Raw genomic sequence first — 16,791 nt, forward strand, 5'->3', positions numbered from 1 at the left:
TGTGACCCCCACGACCGGGATCGCAACCGCGACATTGGATCAATAGCCGAGCACTACGTGTGACCGCTAGACCACCCAATGCAGGCTGCAGCAGAGTGCGTAGCCGTAGCATGTAGTCAATGCATGTGCACACTTAATTTGACATTCTTAGCAACGCCTGTCCAAACCAAACGCTGCTGAGTACCCAATTTCCCAACGACTTTAGCAAACTCCATGGGACATTCATGTTCATTCACCTATGAAACCCATAATTGGGCATTCATGTTCATTGATTTATGAAGCCCATTATTTGGAAGCATTGTAGGGTCTAAGAGAGACGGTCATTGTTGTGTTCCAGTAGACTAATGCTGTGATTGTGTGAGAAGGCTTCGAAAATTTTGAATATCTGGTGTTCTTAAACGTGCAGTGGCATCGCACAGCAAGCACACGTGCCTCAGGCATTTTGCTTCCATCTGTAAGTGCGACCACCACGAACGGGAATCTCTAAACGATCTCAATCGCATATCCATCACAATTACCAACTAAAGAGTTATGTAAGCCAAGTTTGTTACAAATTTCAGCCTAACGTGTGTCAGTAAGGGAAGGTATTAAGTCGCACAACTACCTGCTAGTAAACCATCGTACATGAACAAAGCAAGTGCTGCGCGAACAAGAAACAAACGAACGACGTGTAATGGTGCTTTAATTGTTGGTTTCGGTGTTGCTTTTTTGGCTATGCTTCCTTTGTTCAATAAACGTTACATTGGTATCAACCGTTTCATCTATTAGTATCACTCAGGCAAGACACTCGTGATTTATTTTAGCACTTTGCTGGGCTCAATCGATACTTTGCTCGGGAGTTATCTGGTGGCTGTCGGTTTGTTCTTCTCTCCATGACTTGCTGCTAAAGAGTACGGGTTTATGACCCCTAGGGGACTCCATTTCTATAAGTTATGAGGTTAAAAAAATGAAATCGTAACCCCCCCCCCCCCCCAAAAAAAAAAAGAAAACTGTGCAGGTACAACAGATGTACAGCTCACTGAAACAAATAAAGTCAATAACATGGTAATGGAGAGTTCGCTTGCGGGAGTTCACTTTGCAGTATAGTCTCGCTTGAATCGCTGAATTCAGCCTTCCACGGCCCACGCGAATCGCCGAGTTCAGCCGTGTACGACCCACGCGTGTTTCCTCGCTCTTTCGGGGGGGGGGGGGGGGGGGGGGGATTAGAAAGGGCCATCGTTGCTCGAGAAGCGGGAACATGGGTGACAAGCGCAAACAAAGTTCCGCACGCCCACGCCGTCCCACTGCGCACGTTTTCCTTTTCTTGTTTCATTTTTTTTATTATAGCTAAAAAAAATGTTACCAGCACTGTAAGTCGCGTTCTGCTTCTTATTTCGCGGTTATGCGGCGAAATGTTCTGTCCGCACGCCTTTCGCGGCACCCACGCAGTTCTCTCGGCTACACCTGAACCTCGCTTCCTCCTAAAAGGTGGTCGTAGTACTTGTTCGTGGAGAAGGTATGTTTCTTTTTTAAACGCAAAGCATTTCTTAGTGAACTTCGGCGTCTTTGAGCGTATCTATCTATCTATCTATCTATCTATCTATCTATCTATCTATCTATCTATCTATCTATCTATCTATCTATCTATCTATCTATCTATCTATCTATCTATCTATCTATCTATCTATCTATCTATCTATCTATCTATCTATCTATCTATCTATCTATCTATCTATCTATCCATATATTCCATATATCCATCTGTCTATCTATCCATCTATCTGTCTATCAATCTATCAATAAATATTTATCTATTCGCCTACGACTTGTAGTTGTCCTGGTCGTTTCGATAATGGTATCGATACCAAACTTCGTATGGCATAACATTACTGTATGAAGAACATATCTGATTAGTCCTAACATGAAAATCATGACATGTATGTCATGAATGTCATCATTTACATTTATTGGTCCTGCAGCTCTTGCGGTGGTTTCGTTCACATGGCTTGTTGCAAAACTGGAATGGTACGGCATGATTGCATGGCGAACACAAGCGCCAGACACTAACATGAAAATCATGCCGCACTTCGTCGGTTGGTCCAAGGTTGGTCATGACCGCAACGACGACCCTTCGTGATAGTTGGCGACTTCAACGTCGACGTCATCAAGGACGATTGGGTGGTCGACTACATGGAGTCGCGGCACTCGCTGAAACGAGCAACGCACGACGGCAAACATCATCCGACCACGGTTCGCGGGACGTGCATCGACTACGTCTTTGCAAATTTCGACCTTCGACCGCTGCAACAAGACCCACTCAGCCTTCACTTTACGGACCATAAAGCCATCTTGCTCAAAATACCCAAAGCGTCTCATGAATAAACATAGTCTTTCGCAGCATACGTGCGTGCGTGTTCACTCATGTTCACTCATAACACACGCTTGTCGTAAATTACAAACCACATTTATCGCAGTTCAACATATATGCTCCAGTGTTCCCACTCGGGAAACTGCAGTCATTTTTTCTTTGACGACAGAAAACTTCATTATCAGCAGATACAAGCTATTCCCCGCTTCGATGTCCACTCCATAAAGATGGCTGCTCATATTAAAGATATCGAATAAAAAATCATCGCTGCGGAAGAAACACATTGCCTTTTTGCTCAAGGTTTGCAGTATAGCTGAAAGGTGAAAAACACTTTAGAGAATCGTAGTTATGTTAGCTGGTCGTATGGCAAGGCCCTGAAAAGAAGAATGCAGACTGTTTACTGAATAAACGTGCACTTAATGTATACTTACGTGCAAGATCTGGTTCTTTTTTTTAAAGCAACAAGATGACACTTTATTAGTGTCAGACGAACGTGGGCAGACCCATGGGACGGCTTTCAGCTCTCCCATATAGTCGAGTACCATTACTCTAAATCGTTCACCACTTTTTCCAAGCACACAAGTGTTGAATTTTTTTTTCGCCATGTCCACTCGACCTGTCCTGGCATAGATATGTTGAACAACCACGTAGTTGAGACAACTGCTGCTTTTTTGCTTCAGTTGGTTCCTCCAGCCCGCCATGCTCGCTCTGGTCCGGCGTCTTGGACCACGTTAACGGCTTCTTTTCTGCCTAGGCACCTCCGAGAATTCACGTGGCACCTAGTAGGGGGTGTGCTTCCCGCTCTCGACCACCTCGAAAGGTGGAGAATGGTCCAGTCAGCAACATGCCCGAACTGCTCCCTTCGGGAAACAAATCAACATTGGTCGTTTTTTTTTTTTTTGAGAGCCGCACATGCTTGATTTCGCTGCCTCGGAGTAAATCGCTTCGTTTCTTCTGAGCGTCATTCTCGAGGCGGCTTTGCTTGTCTTCTCATTGTTGCCGGTTCTTTCTGCCTCTGGCGCAACCACCGCGGGGTGGTTACAGCGGGACACCGGCGCCGCGCGCTCTTCCCGATAATAGAGCGACTGTACTCCGAGTTGTTGTGTTTTGTCGGAGGAGCTCTTCTTTCTCGGTGAAGAGGAATTCCTTCGGCACTGGTCTTGCCCTTTTGTGTCGGCCTGTGACGAACGAGTGAAAGTTGTCTTTCGGCAAGCCTGGTAATGGTAGGCTGATGTACCGATACAACCGATGAAATGGCATGCCAACATATAAATATGCGAAATGGGCATATTCATGTTTTATTCGCGCCTCTTATTCACCTTGCAATATTCATGTGTGTATCTGTCTTTTTGCGACGCATTTTTGTGTGCCTGTGTGTGTGAAACATCGAATGTGTATGTTCCTTCCCCGTCATCTCATATTTATGTTCATGTAAATGAAGTCTGTTTTGTCATCATTTTTAATGTATGTCTAACAAAAACATGTTTTGTTGAAATGTTATTGACGTCTCCGACATTATTTTTAACGCAGACTCATGACGGCTTCGCACAATTAGTGATCGTTTGAATTGTGAGAACATATTGCTCTCCTATAGTAGAGTGCATCGTACTCTGAATTGTTTAACATTTGTTCTAAGCATCATGTGCATCATTTTCATAGTGCAAGCAATAGTGACTTGAGTAATTAACATGTTTTAAGTGCGGAGAACGTTTGGGGCCTGGTCTGTGGTTGCTTGGCGACACACTCAAACTACCAAAATACCGCAAATACCTCTACGACAGACATAAAAAAAACTTTATTAGCAAGTGTGTTTGGACTCCCCTTTGTCCCTGGATCACCGCGTGGGCCCCCGCCATGTCTGCACGGCCATGCCTCTCGCCGCGATGGCATCGGTAGCCCGAGTCATCGCAGCAAGCTGCAAAGCCGGATCCTCCGATGAGAGCAGGACCTCCAAGCTTGAGATGACAGGCTATCCCTGCGTGGGAAGATCTGCAGGGCAGCCGAATACGATGGAGGAGCTTGTTCGGAACTGATCGGGAGAACCCGTGAATCCTCTGTACAATCCTCTGCACAAGTCCTCTACCATCATATAAAGACGTGACGTATTATAGGGGTGATTGTATATACACCTACATATACACGAGATGTATTCATTTACATATCGATGCATTTATGTATGTATACAATGATTACACTACAAACTACACAGCTGTAGGACGCGTTTTATTTTAAGGATTACGATCTAGTGATCCATGAAGTATGTGGCGAGGTGATCTTGAATTAGAGGTTGGAGTTTAAAGTTGGAAAAGGCAATGCCGATACAGTTCCCAAGTCCTCCTCAGCTTCGGGGTCCGCCTGTCGACGAGCCTTCGCAGCGGCGGAAAGTGCACATATTGCCCTACAGGCGTGTAGTGGGTGCCTCGCTTGTCAGCAGAATGACAGTGAGTGCTTTCCTTCTTCATAAAAGTTCCAGTGGGCGTGTAATGGCTGCATTGCACAGATGCGCCTCAAACGTACACTCTAAGGGACCCGCCCCGAGAATAAAAAGCTTGGCGAGCAAGCTCCAAGCCCCTACCTAAAAGAGGCGCTGCAGGTCAACTCAATCAAAATAAGGTGCCTGTATGGTTTTCTTTCCCACTAAGGACGTCGAGCATCCTGCAGGTTCCAAATGCCAGCCTCTCCGAAGACTAAATCGTTCTGTCCGAACCAACGAAGCTAAAGCAATTTTAAAGGTACCAACAACCATTTTTTATGGTGCCTATTTTCTTTAGCGCAACGGAAAGCTTACCGCTAGGGGAGTCTCATCAAGAAATGGTAGATTGTAAAACGCCGCAAAACATTGGTAATCAGAGTTTTTCTATCTGCAGCAAATATGAAGTCCTATACTCTATACAGTTTCCTAAATATACACTAGAGGGAACTCTGGCGTTAGCGTCCATGGGAGCTGCAACGCATGGTGCTTTAGCGAGCATGGGAATGGACACGGATTTGTCTAATCTTCGTACTTCTGGCTCCGTACGTCTTCGCGTACGTGGCTTGAAGCTGCTTTGTCATGAAACAACAACCGACAAATGTTCAGTAGTTGCGCTTCACCAGCTTAATCATTTAGGCCTACCATTTCGAATGGGGTTACGAAGATCAAAAGGGTTAGTTTTTTTTTTCTTCGAAACGAAACCTAAACACAGCCATAAAAGAAGCCCCAAGTGCGATACGCCGCCCGCAAGTACGAATACTATATAGGCAAATCCGTGTACGATACCCATCATTCCCGTGGTCGCTGAACGATCGCAGCGCCGGAGTCCCCTCTAGTTGATTTTAGGAAACTGTATGGTATACCCTTATGTTGCAAACACTTCGTGCGGGAGCGCTAAGTGTTCCAGCGTGGTCGTTTACTGCGCACGAGTGTACAATGTCCGCATGCGCCGTGGCTCTACTTAGTTGATCTTGGTAGGAGGCGGCCAGCTTTTACATTGGAACACACGACCCAAGCGCTTCGCTTGTATCATGTGTTCCTGTGTAAAACTTGGGCGTACAGACGCACGACGTAAGCGCTTGTGTCGTGTGTTCCTGTGTAATAGCTGGGCGCTTCCTACCAGGATCGATTCATACCAACTGGCCTGTTATAATTGTTTACCGACTCTGTGCACGGGCGGCCGCAACGGCAGCGTCGCTTCTCACCATGAAACTCCTTTTATGTCGTAAGCAGCCCAGAATCAAGCCCCGGGGCTTGATACTATTATAAACGCTCCAACTTCGAGGACTGGTGCGTATGACAGCATTAGACTACTCAAGAACGTACTATCAGCGTCAAATTAAACCCGACCACCGGCAAGAGTTCACGATGGTATAGTGCGCGCCGGTTTTTGGCACGCATCTTTCGCGCCTGCGCTTTGACTGTGCACGGCACTCGAACGTACTGAAGCCGGATGGACGTCGCGGGGGACCAAAGAGCTTCGCTCCTAAAACAGGTTTACCTTCGGATCCAGTACCAACCAGCCCAAGCAGCTAAGCTTTTTCAAACACACACACACACACACACACACACACACACAATATATATATATATATATATATATATATATATATATATATATATATATATATATATATATATATATATATATATATATATATATATATATATATATGTTAACCACAAAATGAAATATGTACAGTAACATATTCCTGATATTCCTGGCGAGATATAGGTATCTTCGAGCCGACCCGAAATGTCATATACTGTGGGCTAGGCAAATTAATATTCAAGAAAGAATCGTTTCCAAAAAAAACTTTTAGCTACACACCAGCTCATAACCTGCAAACGTCATAAATGGAAGCTTTCAGAGAGCTTGTCCATGTGAAACACAGAGGACACGATTAAAAGTGAAGCAGCGTGCAAGACTACTTCGAAGACAGGCGGGCTTTCGGTTTCTCGTCGAGCGTCATTCGCAATAGCTGCGCTCGCAATAACTGTCAGTGCCGACAGAGTTCGCGGATCAGGAGTGCCGTTCGCGCGTAAGTGCACCTTATCTATATAAATGACAGCATCGGAGAAGACTTGGACACGGCGGGAACGCTATTTGGCAGCTCTGAATTTAACGTTCATTTATTGCCTCTTCACTTGTCTCCCAGCAGCAGCTACCCAATGGCCGATGTGGCTTTCTTTTCGCTCTGTTTTTTTCACGTCATTTCTTGCGTAGGCGCGAAATAATTGGTCGCGCTCGGCGCAAGCCCTTTTCAGTTTCGTTCTCTTGGAGACATTCGCACCGAGTATTTCATACTGTATGAATGGCTTAAGGTTATTGCAGCTGTGCCAGATTTCTCTCGACCGTGCTTTCTTAATCACATCCAGCCTAAAGTTCTAGATGTAGACAGAACACTGAACCAGCACTAATTAGGATTCTTAACAAGCTTCTGCTTTCTCGACATCACATTGTCCTACAACGCACCTACAGATGAAGCAATATTTTTCATCGCATACATTTTTGACCATGGAGGGACCTAATACATTAAAAAAAATCATGAAATCTTACTTTAATAGGAATTCGCCACATCAAAGCTCACATTAAAGAATTAGTTTCCTACGCTTTCATCTACAACGTCATAAATGCACCACCTTAGTAGCTGTTTTGCAATGATCATATTTTAGTTTGTTTTGTAGCTCACAGAAAAGAAACCTGCACATATACCACCGGTCTTCATGATATGCAATTGCTTTGTCCGTGCAGTTTTAAAAAACTCTCAAATGACATATTCTGTGGTTCGCGTGTCGTGTTGGTTACTGTGCATTGTGCTTACTGCGCATGATCTTCAGATCTATTCTTTCTTGCAAATGTCTGTGCCAGGGGGTGTTACCACCAGCTTTAGGACTGACCCCTCCACGGTCTACAGCAGCGGAACAAAATGCTTTGCGCGCTGCACTTTGTGTGGTCAACCGGGAACCACCGCAACAATGGTCGATTTTCAGCGACTCAAGGGCTGCCCTATAATGTGTGCTCTCAGCACTGCGTCGCGGGCCGTACGAACAGCTTGTTTTTGAAATTCGATGCCTTCTCTACACTTCACACGAGAAAGGGCATCATGTGAGAATTCAGTGGCTGCCAAGTCACTGCGGCGTCATTGGGAACGAACATGCCGATACTGCCGCGCGGGCAGCTCTTGAAGCAACACGAGAAGAAGCCATACCACTTTCACGGACCGATGCAGCCAGTAATCTTCGACGACTTGCGCGTGAAATCACGTTTTCACTATGGTGCCCACCAAGCAACGAGACGAATCGTCAACACCACCTGTCCTCTTTGATGGCTCTCCGCACGCGCACTGGGCTCGACCGAAGAGAGCCCGCACTTGTTCATCGCTTATGGCTAGGAGTGGCATTTAAAAAATCTTATTCCTTTGTCATAGGAATGGCCGACAACGCTCTCTGTGATGCCTGTCATTGGGAAGAGACGCTACACGACATCCTGTGCGACTGTCTGTTGTAGGACATCCAGAGACAGACACTGGCGTCCGTTCTTGCGCGCATCGACAACACCCAAATGTCCGTGGACACTATTCTGTTAAGTGCCCGAGAGAAGACATTGCAACAGAAGGCGAAAAAAGCTCTGTTGAAATTCCTACGCGACATGAACAAGCGGCTGTAACAGCAATGTCACACACCGCGAAAGACAAGACTGGACTATGACTGAGTGTGCGCACGCGTGCTGCCGAACGTGCTGTGTTTATCTCTCTTCCCTTTCTCCTCTCTCTTTCATCTCCCCCATCCCGCTCCCATGCGCAGGGTTCCTTCCTTCCTTCCTTTCTTCCTTTCTTCCTTTCAGGACCACTTACAGAAGGCCCTAGCACCTTGGCCGACGGTCTGGAAAGCGCTCAAAGCCACCAAGTCTCTTATGTGCTTCTTAAAGACCACCGGACTTCCCGAGTGCCCGTGCAAAAACCGCGTGAGACCATGCTGTTTAGTCTCGAGCTGACTATTTATCTATCTCCTTCTTACTCTTCTTCTTTCCTCTATCTCTTTCTTCTCTTTTACTTGTTTCCCCCCATCCCAAGTGTAGGGTAGCCAACCGAGCCAAGTTTGGTTAACCTCTCTGCCTGTTCGGTCCATTTTTCTCTGTGTGTGTGACGCAATAACTGATGTCATCTGAGAGTGTTTGCGGTCGTCATTCCTCCGTCGCAACAACTAGCCCGTCAATGCATTGTGTTGTTTTGTTCTACAGGAAAGATACTTGCGCTTTGTGAAAGCGCTATTGATGTTGAACAGACCAACACTTTTTTCTCTTTCTCCAGGAAGACTTGCTCGCCTAAATGGTCTGCGTATAATATTGGATGCCATTTTACCACGATGTTGATTTTCATTTCTTTTTTCCACTTTTTTTCGTGCAGTGCTTCCCTCGGGTATATACCTCGAGCCATGAACACGGGTCAGAGGAGAACCGGCTGGGTCGTTAATTTCGCCGGACCAAAAAGCTAACTGTAGTTGGTGGATTTTTACAGCCAAGCCCCGAGTAATCAATCGCTTTGATAAGAGTTGGCGACTAATCATCGGTTAGCTTATATAGGTGAAATGGTTTTACACAGTATAGAGAAAAATAACGCTGCATTTGAGTTCATTAGCACTGCATTTAGAAAAGCCCCGTGGTCTCTTGTACTTTTGCTAAAGACGACCGCGAAGGTGAAATCCATAATCCACTTCTCGTTTCTATGTTTAGTCGATTGTATTCATCAAGTACGATGATTGATTTGTGGGGTTTAACGTCCCAAAACCACCATATGATTATGAGAGACGCCGTAGTGGAGGGCTCCGGAAATTTTGACCACCTGGGGTTCTTTAACGTGCACCCAAATCTGTCATCAAGTACGATGAATCAAGTACGAACGTAGGGGCCGGAATTTGTCGCAGGCATCAAGCGCTTTCTGTCTTACTTCGTACGAACGAGCGCGCTAAAAACTACAGATGAAGGAAGCAGGGATGACAAAGGAACAGGAAGTTACGTCCGTTTTAGAACGTGCTACTCTCTGTGTGATCACGAGTGAACGCGCGGGCATGTGGCGGGCTCCCGTGGTGGCCACGGCAACTACGTAGCTCACGATGGCCCTCAAATCAGCCAATGGCCGTGAACCTTGTCTTTTCAGCCCTACCTTGCTCTGCAATTATATAATGTATGTTGGTTCTTAGTCAATTTAATTGCATTCTACTGATCTGAGAAATCAACTCCACTGTATGTTTTGTGTTTTGCGAATGTCGCAACCATGCACGGTATTCCTGTCTCTATTCCCTGCTGTGCTAGGATTTCCAAGGTATCCTTTCTTATCAGACCTACTTACTAGCTTTTGGCTACAGGTACAAGTGTTTATCCGAGTCTGTATGTAATATGAAATAAAATGCTTCTTATTCTTCTGTGTCTTCTTATTCTTTTTCTTTATTGCGCGGTCATTGGAGTTTATGGCATCATTTGCCAAGAATCGACAGAGCTATTTCTTTTAGAATAAATTGCAAATTCCAAGCCTGATGCTGAGCTGAAGTGTCTGGTTCGCATGGTCTCGGGAGCCTCGACTTCCGACCAGCAGCGTTTTTTCACCATTCTGGAATAACGTTGCCGGCCCTCTCTAATAAGACCTAGGGTGCTTAAGGCAATTAAGACGCTGCACGCAAAAGAACTCACCCTTCTTCACATCATCGTAGCCGGCACGCCATGGAGGTCAGGAATCTCCTGCATTTCGCATGAAAGTAATTGGATATATCAAGTCAAGATGCACTCGCTTAAGCTCCTCATGGGAAGCCGGAATTTAAGTGGCTCCTGAGAGGGGCCTTTCGTATTCATCCCGGGTACGAGAGAAAAAAAAAAAGGTTGATGGTAAGGCAACCTCATTAACGGTACACCACTTAAAGCAAGCGATAACGATCGATAATTAATTAAGGAGGAGCCCGTCTGTGCACTTGATATGTGGCACCTTGAAAAGAAAAAAAAAGCCATATACAACGGGCACCGCAAACAAAAAATATTTCATGTTGAGAGGTAAACACTTGCAGTGAGCAAATAAAACCGGCTTTGGTTTAGTATTCAGTCGCGTGGCGTTTTTACACAAGTATTGCTACACATGAAATAGTAACGTAAGTGTTTATTTGTTCATGTTATTTTTTCGATTATACAGTACAGTAAACACCTACATATAGAGACCACTAGGCCTCAAAAAGAAGATATAGAAATAAGCGTATAACCTCCAAAACCGTGTTCTGAGCAAGGCCCATGTCACCCTAAGGTTGTTCCTAGTGGTTCGCAACTGTATGTTCGGCCTACCTCCATAGCCCTTGTTAGCGCTTTAGCACGTTTTAGAACAGGTCGGAACACTGCTTTGGTGCCGTGAATATATATTCACGGCACCAAAGCAGTGTGAATATTCAGCTCTGCATATTTTCTTGTGATCCCTTAACCTTTGCCGATAAGTGGGTGCTTCCTCAAGCATGTGGCTCAGCGGAGACAATTTTCCTTCTCTGCGAGTGTCCTGCTCGCATCTTGTGTCCGTCGTGTCGTCGCCACCGCCACCGCCATTCACTTATACATACATACATACACACACAAATATATATATATATATATATATATATATATATATATATATATATATATATATATATATATATATATATATATATATATATATATATATGAGAAAGACGTGGATACTTAAGGGCTCGTTTCCCCGTGCTTTGATTTGACGGAATATTAATAAAATATAACAGACACTAATGCCAAAGAAAGTATAGAGGAGGTTACTAAACCGAATTGTAAGGTAAATGTGAAGAAAGGTTTTACCAATGCCTCTAACAGCCTTGTATACGAGGTACATAAGTGTGCTATGAATACTTTACCGGTACAGTTCCGCCACCAGATCTCGCTTGGAGGCCGAACTGTTCCTTCGAAGCTGACAAAGGGCGTCCCGTGACGCACGTCCGATGACTCGCAGCTCACGAAGCACAGCCACAAATATTCCGTGTTCTCGTCACCACATGGTTGTGCCACTTCGGTACGGTGACCTTTCTCTCTCTCTCTCTCTCTCTCTCTCTCTCTCTCTCTCTCTCTCTCTCTCTTTTGGTACAGATGTAAAAGAGTTTATATTAAGGCGGAGTGAATGACTGTGCAGCACCTCGGTACGCGGCACCTGTCAAAGAAGTTGGCATTCGGTCGCGCGGCGTGTGCTGGGCAAGAATTAAAAAAAAGTCTGTTCGAAACTCAACGCTGTCGGGACTGGTTCTTTCTCATGTTAGCGCTGACAGTTAATGGAGACCCGGGCGTGATTTTTTTTTTTAGGGGCGAAGCTCCTTAAAGCGGCACCCGTTCGTCCCTCGTCATAGTGCGTAAACAGTCTTACGCTTTGACCTACAAGGTGGTGCCGGTGGGAGATTTCTTCTGTGCGTTGTTGAACAATAAAAAATTCGCAGCGTGCGCGTTAAGTAAAAGCCGAATTCTCCTGTCTCTCATTCCCAATTAGCAGCCATTGGCATGTATATTGAGCACTATCTGACAAGAAAGGGCTGCTAGGTTATATTCGCTGGTCGTAACCTCCTTGGTTAAATTTAGAGAGGTTTGGCGAGTGGCCGCAGTGCCATGAATACAGTGTATATACAATGAACTCGAGGTGGTTAAAGGTGGGAAGTAGACACGAATCGCAAGCCGTAAGAAAGTGTGCGTGTGCCACCTCTTGTTTAGTCCTTGGAATGTCCGCTGGATGGCGGTGCTTCTATGTGCGGAATATATGATGAAAAGATGCGAGATGGTGGTACTTGGAGTGTAGACTAGATGGACGAACGGACGCACAGACAGATGCATGGATGGGCGCACGGATGGCTGCATGGACGGATGGACGCATGAACGGACGCAGGGGCGGATGCATGGACGAACGGAGGGACGGACGCATAGATGGACGTGTGAACGCACGAACAGACGCACGCACGGACGGGCCGATGGACGCAGGACGGTCACACAGACGGACGCATATATGATGAAAAGATGCGAGATGGTGGTACTTGGAATTTTGACTAGATGGACGAAGGGACACACAGACAGATGCATGGACGGACGCATAGATGGCTGCACGGACGGATGGACGCATTTTTCTTTCCTTTTGTCATTGCCGCTTAATTTTCATTCGCCGACTGGCCTAGGAGGCAATTCAGGTCAATCTCGCGTACCGGCTGTCAGTGTTCCGCATACGGGACACTGTGACGTCACGAAGTAATTGGTCACGCGAGGATCCTTAAAAGCAAATTTGCGGAGGGATAAAAAGGGGTCGTCTTGGTTCGCGCTTCCTAAACAAACGTCATTCGGTGTATTCCCGTCGCACACTTTTTACACGCGCGATCCTTTCATACTTCATGCATGCTCATCGTAAAATGCGTAGTTATGATTCCTCAACTTACGCATAAATATCGCTATTCATAGCTCCTCGTGTCTCATATTTTCGTACAGCGAAGAAGCAATCAAGGAATTCAAACATCTCTTCCCGTTGGCAGTGAGGAAAAGACTGTCTTCTACAACTTCAATTGCAGCGAACTGGTAAATACTGTAATTGCGTTAATTGCCTTATTCACTTCTTTAGGTAATCGGTAGTATCAAAGCAGTATGATTAGAATGACTGTGATTGGACGCGTGCGCACCAACACATCGCGTTATGGAAGTGCCCTTGACCAGTGAGAATCGACCACTTTTTTTTTAATGACCAAGCGATACCACCGCTGTCTTTAATGCTTCTAATTTTAAGAGAGTATATAATTCTTTGTCGGCCAGTGAAGAAGATGTGGGAACGCGAAGAAGACGAGTTTAATTTACGAATAAATGAAACGTTCTTTAATTAATAACTGCTAAACTTCAACTTCTCTACCACAAGAAAGTTGGAACGAAAGTGCCTGTTCGGAGAAATATTCCTCACCACTTATGCCGAATGAAGTTATCAACCATACGAAGTTACTAGCGTTTTATAGCTAGAAGAAAAGGTACGAAAACGAAAACCTGCAGCGAAGCGAATCGCACGAAGAGCTTTCGTATGTTTTTATACTTTGAAGAATATCAGACACGATGCCGCGAACAATTCCCTCTGTCTAGGCGCTCCGTAAAACGTATCTTCACTTGGTGTTGACAATACAACAACACCTATTTTTGGAGCACGTTGGAGATCAGGTATAATAAATAACCTACAGTCTCATATAAGAGTGCCGTTTTAAAACGTAATACCCCACAATTTAAATAGTTGGCTGCAATCTATAGAGGAGAATTATTGCTTCTCAACGAGACTCCGCTACCAAGGAGGAAAGAAGTATAAGTTTAAGGGTTCGTTTTCTTTGCTAGACACGAAATTATTGAAAACTAATAGACAATGATGCCAAGAGAAGTACACGGGATGTTATTAGGAGTAATTGAAATGCAAACGAGCAGAAATAAAGGTGAACAAAAAGATAGCTTGCTCTCTGCCAGGATCTTGCCGGTAGCAAGCTATCTTTTCGCCCACTTTTTCTTTCTTCACGTGTATATTACAATTACTTCTAATAACATCCCCTGTACTTTTATTTGCATCATTGTCAGTTAGTTTTCAATAATACTGCGAGAGAAATAATTTTAAGCAAATGCTGTGACTTTAAATCTCGGTGCGCGAGTTGTCTTTATTTTATCGTCAAGGCGCTAGAACTGTATGCTTTTCTTGGGTGTTTACAAGCTGTCTGACACATCCTGTGCACATAAAGCAGAAAACAGTTTTCTTGCACTCACTACGCTACACGTAACTTATCCAACGCAAACAGTGGCAACGTAGCCCTTTAGCCGAACCTCTTTTTGCTCAAAGCACTTGCTGCACAATGAGTGCCAGACACGCTCATAACGCGACACCGTCTAGCGCCTGACGAGGGCATGGACAACATTGGCCGTAGACGACGCAAGCGTTAGCTTTCTCCGTGCGTAATGACACGTTAAGTTAACCACTACAGAGGAGGCACTGCTACCACGTGTTCCCGAATACGCGAGCAAGGGGCGACTGTGCTTTCGTCTGCAAGGCCAGCCTGGGCGTAGCTTTGGGTGTCGTTCGCGTAGAATTGGCACGTGTCATTAGACTATACCACGTGACACCCCCTTCTGAGAGTCCTCCGCGAAGTCTATGGCATGAATCTATGATTAAAAGTGGTCCCATCATGCGTAGTAGCGATCTTGCTGGGCGCGAACAAGTGGTACAATTTTCACCCGCGTAAGCCCGTCTCTCCACACGTTCACGGAAAAAGACATCAGAATGCGCGTGCTAAAACAACAGTGTCCTCCAACGTCACAAATATGTGGACACACGCGACAGGGTGTCTAGAACGTCTCATAAACAACGCTTCGGTTTATCCTCGGCCAGCACACTGCGCCGTGGCACGGTATAGACTCGATCAGAGGCCAGAGCTGTCATTACACGTGTCTGAGTATCGACGCAGGGCGCCTGGCTTGTTCGTGTGGCCTCAATAGTAGCTTTAGCTCGTTTTTTTTCCTCTTTCTGCACTTACTTTTCTTCCTGCCTAATTCCTGTGCCCATTTACTTGTTTTGTGCAGTTGCTGTCACCGACATGGGCCTGTAACTCGCGTTGCACGCTGTACAACTTGACGGCGCGCGCACATTGCCATCGGCCCCCTTGTCGAGCCCGTTGTCTCAGACTTTTGTCTGATACGATGATTTTTCAGAGCACTATTGCTGCATCTGGTCAAAGAGCGCTATTGAACTTTTTTCTACCAACGTTTACGTACAATGGTCCTTCCTTCAAAAGTTTATCATAAGAGTAACTCCCGGTTGCTTTTGAGCACACTACGTATTACGGAAATACGTTTTACGGCGCATGACAATTACAGAACCGTGCCGCACATCGCGTTTATATTCATGACACATTTGTTGTGGGTGGATGGCTCCTTAAACTACACACGGTTTGCGATAAAGGTCATATATCAGCACATGTACATGTTTGTTCTCTGCGAGTCATTTCGTTTTTTATGATGAATTGCCTCAGTAAGAGTTTAGGTATTGCCTAATCGTTCTATGCTCTGTTAACACTTTCAAATGAATCCCCACAAACTTGCCCAAGCGCCAGACCTTTCAAAGTGTTACCTCATTTCGCGCACACATTGGCGTAGCCTCGAATATTGGTCTTTGCAGCTCTTCCACGTACATGTAGAAGAGCTGGCCATTTCAATGAGATAAGAGTATGCGTTCGTGAAGGCCACTCCAAGCAACAGGCGTCATAGAAGAGTCTCCTCAGCTAGAGATATCCCTGAGGGAAGACGAAGCTGCAGATAGGGATCCAAGTCATGCAGGCGCACGTTTGTGAATTCTGTTGAGTTCCACTGTACTGTAGTGTGAGATCACGTGCAAGCGAACGAAGTCTTGTAACTACGTCGGTTCTTCAGCACGGGTTTGCTGTGTATTTATTACCGTCATTTGCAGATCTAGCGGCCTCATCTGCGCGGTCATTGCCATATAAACCGCAATGACCTTGTATCCATTGATGCACTGTGCTGTACTGTTTCTCGATTACTTGGTGATGAAGAAGCCTTATTTCAGCTACTAACTGTCAATTAGGTCCATGGCGAAAGGGTGACATAAGACATTGAAGAGCTGCCTTCGAGTCCGAGAAGATAGACAAAGTTCCCGAAGGTTCTTCAACTATAAACTTGAGATGTGCACGTATGGCGGCGAGTTCTGCAGCTGTCGACGATGTCTGATGCGAGACTACGGGGCTTATGGTAATCGGCTGCTCACCTGAAGGTCATGCGATAGAATCCCGGCGACAGCGGTCGCATTTTCAATAGAGGTGAAAATGCTTGAGGCCCGTGCTTAGATTTCAGGGACTGTTAATGTACCCAGACAGTCGAAATGTACCCAGGCAGTCGAAAGGCAATCGACAAGGGCGTCCCTGATAATAAAGTCGTGGTTTT

General features: G+C 45.5%; 1 protein-coding gene across 2 annotated transcripts in view; it reads right to left on the reverse strand.

The window, feature by feature from the left end:
- LOC119173837 (uncharacterized) overlaps nt 1-16,791 on the reverse strand; it is a 148,111-nt gene that overhangs the window by 117,155 nt on the left and 14,165 nt on the right. The window contains exon 3 of one of the 2 annotated variants that reach the window (XM_075894330.1): nt 10,510-10,557. The exons of the other annotated variant lie outside the window; for it this stretch is intronic. The gene's annotated coding sequence lies outside the window, so the exon portion shown is untranslated. The remainder of the gene's footprint in view (nt 1-10,509; nt 10,558-16,791) is intronic. 2 annotated transcript variants of the gene reach the window in all.

This window comes from Rhipicephalus microplus, chromosome 5 (assembly GCF_043290135.1).
Source record: "Rhipicephalus microplus isolate Deutch F79 chromosome 5, USDA_Rmic, whole genome shotgun sequence".
NCBI lineage: Eukaryota > Metazoa > Arthropoda > Arachnida > Ixodida > Ixodidae > Rhipicephalus > Rhipicephalus microplus.